Source organism: Hemitrygon akajei, chromosome 25 (genome assembly GCF_048418815.1).
Source record: "Hemitrygon akajei chromosome 25, sHemAka1.3, whole genome shotgun sequence".
NCBI lineage: Eukaryota > Metazoa > Chordata > Chondrichthyes > Myliobatiformes > Dasyatidae > Hemitrygon > Hemitrygon akajei.
Genome location: NC_133148.1, coordinates 45,925,596 through 45,931,595, shown reverse-complemented (window position 1 = coordinate 45,931,595; position 6,000 = coordinate 45,925,596). Strand labels below are relative to the sequence as shown.

The window sequence follows — 6,000 nt, the reverse complement described above, 5'->3', positions numbered from 1 at the left end:
CACTGTCTACCTCGCTGTTTTCTGATTTTATTTTCTACGCTCTTGCACATTCTAATAGAAAATGTGACTTCCTTGCGACTCAGCCCCCATTCATCATCAAAAACTTTTGTGGTTCATTTGTGGACGTGGTTGGTCTGCAATGCAAAATAATTGGACAATTTTGCCCAAAAGCAACCACTTGCATTGACAGTGTGGCTTTAATATAGGAAATCATCAGAAGGTGTTTCACAGGAGCATAAATCAGATGTCAGGTCATAGAAGGAGAGGGAATGGCAGGTGAGGAAGTGTCTGGTCAGAGGAGGAATCTGGAAGCAATACCTCAGTCCAACGGGATGATGTGCTGAAATGGTTTGCACCACAATTTACTGACTCACTGAGACGTCTGACACAGAGTGATGGAAGAGTGAAGGGAATGGAAAGGACATCCATAAGATGGATTTAAATTAAAGAGGAAGAGAAAGACACAGACTGCAGGTTTAAATTCATTAGAATGAATCTGTGGACTTTGTTGAGGAAGCTCCTCAGACAGAGTAATTGACAGTAGGACTGGACTCCCATATGGAGGAGGGTGAGAGGAAACTCAGGAATACTTTTAGAATGAACTCATGGGAAAAATCAGTAAAGTCCATGTAAATTATTTAATTCATTTATTTATTGGCATACAGCATGGAATAGGCCCTTCTGGCCCTTCGAGCTACACTGCCCAGGAATCCTGATTTAATCCTCGTCTCATCTCAGGACAATGTACAGTGACCAGTTAAAGTACCAAACTGAGGTATTTTAGACTTTGGACTGTGAGAGGAAACCGGAGTACCCGGTGGAAACCCACACATTCTTGGGGAGACATTACAATTCCTTACAGGCTGTGGCAGGAATTGAACCCCAGGCTGCCTGCACCGTAAAGCACTCTGCTAACCCACTGCACTACCAAATGCTGGGTTTCCCAGCCTGTCTGATGGATTCATTAATTAAAACTTAAACTTGTGTTGGGTCCTGAACTCAACGTTCTTCAGCAGTCAAGAAGGGGCATTAAAACCCGTTGCTTATGACTGCTGAAAACTGGTAGCAGACATTCTATTCAAATTCCATTGCTTAAATTAAACAATAAAATAGTCCCTATTCGAGCAATGTGATACCCGCAACTCACTGAGCAATTACATGTATATAAGTTATTATTTAAAAACAAACAAACACAAGAAAGTTAAACTACAATGAAAATTACAACTATGCAGTCCAATCCAAAACCTGAAAGGGCCAACTTCCCAAAATAATAAGATAGTATCATCCTGGTACCTTCCTCGGGACAATTATTTACAGGTATTGTGAGATCTATCAGTATGTTCTTACCAAGATTGATACACGGTTTAAAGAGACTCAAATCCAGGTCAGGTGATGTTATTTAATTCAAGGTGAACACAAAAATCAAACAGCAAGCTATTGGCCCAAGGCTCTTATAGGAGTAAAACTACAAATTTTACTGTCCTGATGCCAGAGAGAAAGGTTTACTACACATCTATTCTTGCAGACCTCATCAGCTGATAACCTGTCAATGACAATTAGATAACAGATTATTGAATGTCTCTGAATCTGCAAGTTTGTTATCCTTGATCTTCAGGGCCTGAGAGCTTCCAGGCCAATGATAACCCCCAATTCCCACAGTGATCCAAAGTGATTATGGTCTGTGTTGCTGTTTCAGTCTAAGCTTTATTCACTGGGCAGCAATTGTTCTCATCAACAAACATCAGCATGTCACACCGGGATTCTACCCACCCATCGGTGTAATGTTGACAAGGCAGTCTGTGGCATCTTTTAGTTTCTCCTTCTTTTTCACTTTATTGATGACAATTCACAATTATCTGATCACCAAGATGGACCTTTGTGCTCAGTTTGAGCAAACACACTTTAAGTAGTTGGTGGGAGTCTCCCAACTACTTCAGAACATAAAGTGCAGGTGTACATACATTTGAACTGCTCATTCCCATAACATAATCAATAAATCAATCAGTAACACTCAATCATCATTACAGTGAGCCCGTTTCTGACACGTGGCAAATGCTCTGTAACGAGGAGAGGGTCTTGCTGTCTCTGTGTCTTTTGACCTTTGATTTTGATTCATTTCGTTTCATTCTGTATGGTAAACGTGAACCTGTTGGTTGGTGCAAAGCACAATGGTAGAATTGTATTTCCATATGTAAAGCAGTGTGTTTATTCTTGTTAGTAACACAGCTCCACTGGGAGGGCCCCCTGCTCAAATTAAACCTGCCTGTGAAACCGGAGAGGAAGTGTTAGGACTGAGTGTTAATGTTATCGCAGAGTTTCAGACATCTGTCAGCTATTAATAACAAATAGTTACTGAGCTTCAAGTAAACCTACAACACAGAACAGTACAGCACAGGAACAGGCCCTTCAGCCCATGATGACTGTGACAACCAGAACACCAAATTAATCTAAACTGAACTATCTGCACAGAATCCATATCCCTCTATATCCTGAATGGTCATGTGCTTTTTCAAATGTATCTCAACTGTACTATCATGCTGATTCACCACCACTCCTGCCAGTGCACTCCAGGCACCTGTCACTGTCTGTGTAAAAAATACAACCCACAAATCTCCTTTGAATGTTATACCCCTCACCTTAAGTCTATGTATTTTTGGATACAACATTTTACCTTGGAAAAATAACTCTGACTGTCTACCCTGTCCGCCAGAAGAAACTCCAGCCTAATCAAGGACAGGCGAGGCAGACAAACCAGTTGTCTTTTTCCCCCACATTTTGGACTCTGAGCTGATTGTTACTCTGGGGTGATCTAATCAGAGCAATTGAATGTGGATGCAAGGAATTTCAGGTAATGACCTGCTAAATCAGAGACCATTCTTGAATGAGTAGGTACTTACTATGCAAAATGCCAGACCTACCAAAGAAAAAAATCTTTGACGTCCTGACGAAGGGTCTCAGCCCGAAACATTGACTGCTTTCAACGGATGGTGCCCGACCTGCTGAGTTCATCCAGCTTTTTTGTACGTCTTGATTTGACCATAGCATCTGCAGTGTACTTTGTGTTAAACAAAAAAAATCTGTTATCTTGTTTGACGCTGTCTGGGTCACTTCATTTAACTGGTTTGGGCCGGTCAGAGTTGAAAGGCTCAAATACACAAGGCTGGGATGGGCAGAACCATGAAACAATGTTAGTGTAGCCCTGTACAATGACCAGTAAGAAGGTGACTGAGGTAGGTCAGGTGACCTTGAGCCAATGGGATGGAGATCCACTAGTTCAATTGATGAGCAACACTGTAAGAATCAGGAACTCCAAATAAACAAGGGTGATAACTCTCCAGTAACCAGAGACCAACCATTGTGCACAAGTAGGACCTCACTGATACATGGAGATTGGGACCATGAGGAATGCCTGGCCAGCGTTGACTCCTTTCCCGGGTAATACCTTTTGTCTTCATTGACTGTTCATGGAGGGTCAGGGATTCTAGTCAGGTGCACACAGGTAATTAGTTTGTGAACCCACGTGCTTTTGAGTTGAGACAATAAAAGTTACTTGTCAGTAAATACAGATTCTCTGTCCTTCCCAGATTATTATTACAAGGGGTGATTCTTGTAACAACCCTATTGATGACTCTCATACTTTCATAAGCCTCTATCAGGTTGCCTCTCAGCCTACGCTCCAGAGTAAACAGTCAAAGATTGTTCAACCTCTCCTTACAGGTAATATTCTGTAATCCAGGCAACATGCTCGTGAACGTCTTTTACACCCTCTCCAAAGCCTCCACATCCTTACAATGGAGCAAACAGAACTGGGGTTTCATGAAGTTTCACCCAGGTAAATGCAGGCATGGAAACCTATGCTTTAACTTCGACAAAAAGCAATCTGTACTCTTACCCAGTCCCATGAAATTCTCCCAGTCGGGACACTGTCACCTCGATGCTGTAATGTACTGGGTTCAACTTTAGGGCTCTTCCCTGTGAAAACAGGGGGACATTTTTGACTGCATTAGTAACACGTGAATGGTTTTGATGCTCAAATACACCCTGGATAGGAGGGTCATGAGAATGTTGAAGTGTAAAGCACATTTCCACATAAAATTACCTGATAGGGTGGAGGAGAAAGGTGGTTCAGTCTTCAGGAGGATTAAAACTATTTGGATTATTTATCCAGGGAGTGGGGAGAATGTAGATCTCTCCACAGAAGTGAATGTGGAGAAAGGGAACAGAAGGAAAAGATAACCCAGTTGCACAAAGATGGAGTGACTGAAGGTTCATGCAGAATATGAACAATGGCATGAAATTATTGGTCTGAATCTGCTCCTGTGCTGTACATTTCATTTAAGTCTGTGTAGTACCAGAGTTTCAGGAGGGAAACAAAATCTATTGAGTTTACTTTTCTTCACCATGTTCCTCTCCGACTCTCTTTATCTCTTCCTAGGACTTTCACTCTCCTGTTCCCCCTCACTCACTGCATATCCATGTCATATTTCTCTCATTTCCATTTTCCCCTTTCTGTCACCCTTCTTGTCACTTCCTCTCCATTTCATTCTCTCCCACTTCATGTCTCGTATCCTCTTCCTCCTTCATTCGCTCTGCATGTTCCTCTCTCTTTATTTTCCCTTCATTTTTCCTTCCCAAACTCTTTCTCAGGAACTGTTGTTTCCCAGTGGCAGCAGTTGGGCCCAGACCAGTCACCTACGGTCAGGTATATCAGATCATCAGACTCAACTATTTTCTGCCTTCACTCCCATCAGTATCAGAAACAGGTTTAATATCACTGACGTATGTAGTGAAATTTGTTGTGTTGTGGCAGCAGTACAGTGCAACACATTAAAAATCATAAATTACAATAAATGTATATATAAATATGAGGTAGTGTTGATAAATTGATACATTGCCTGGTCAGAAATCTGATGGCAGAGGGAAGGAAGCTGTTCCTGAATTGTTGAGTGTGTGTCTCCAGGCTCCTGTACCTCCTCTCTGATGTAGTAATAAGAAGAGAACATGTCCTGTATGATGTGAGTTTTTAATGATGGATGCGGCTTTTCGAGGCACCAAATCATCTCAAACACCCAATGAAATGTAACCTCTAATGTTCCTTCTTTGTCATTTCATCAATAAGTTGGACCCAGTTAGCAATGTTGACAGCCGGGAATTTGAAACTGCTCACCCTTTCCACTGCTGATCCCTCAGTGATACCTAATGTGTGTACCCCCACATTCCCTTCCCTAAGGCCACAATCAATTCATTATTCTTACTGACATTGAGTGAAGGTCGTCGGTGTGACACCACTCAACCAGCCAATCTATCTCACTTCTGTACACCTCCTCATCACTATCTGAGATTCTGCCAACAACAGACAAATGTGAAGATGGCATTTGAGCTGTGCCTAGCCACACAGTCATGGGTGTAGAGAGAGTAGAGTGGAGCATGTTCCATATCTCAATTCAGAATGGGACAAAGAGGCAGTGGGAGCTGGATCAGATTAGCCAGCTGTGAGATTTTTAACTTACAGCTGTAAGCCTAGAAAATTTCGAACAAACTGTAATGAATACAAGCCAATGGTAGGTTGAGGCAGGTACACATGAAAATACTCAGGTGTGGTGAGAAACATAAGGAGGTAAACTGCCCACAATCACAGAGGTTGTTTTCTGGTGAGCTCATGTTTCAAGAGAGGTCTTGTTTCTGCTGTGTCAGCTGACTGACACAGATTCCATAAGGGAATAAACAATCCCAGTGGAAAGAGGGAATGTGGAAGGTTTACTTTGGATGAGAGACCCATGGCAAGTTTGGGTTCTAATTAATCCTAAGGATGAATTTAAGCTAAAGTTCTCATGTGCTGCAGTTAATGAGGAAAACAGGGATACAGACTGGTGGATATGACACAGCTATGGATTAGAGATCTAGTTAGACCACATCTGGAGCACTGGCAGTGATTCTTGGCATCACTCTTCAGGACGGATGTACTTTCCTTGGCTGGGAGGGGTTTGGTATTGCTGTTGG

The 6,000-nt window shown here is 42.2% G+C and overlaps 1 long non-coding RNA gene across 1 annotated transcript in view; it reads right to left on the bottom strand.

Moving 5' to 3' along the window:
* Window positions 1-525: 525 nt before the first annotated feature.
* LOC140716600 (uncharacterized) overlaps window positions 526-6,000 on the bottom strand; it is a 17,553-nt gene continuing 12,078 nt past the window's right edge. Inside the window, exons 2-3 of the long non-coding RNA XR_012096324.1 lie at window positions 2,919-3,055; window positions 526-2,146 (exon numbers count right to left, since the gene is read on the bottom strand). This is a non-coding gene — a long non-coding RNA (uncharacterized lncRNA). The remainder of the gene's footprint in view (window positions 2,147-2,918; window positions 3,056-6,000) is intronic.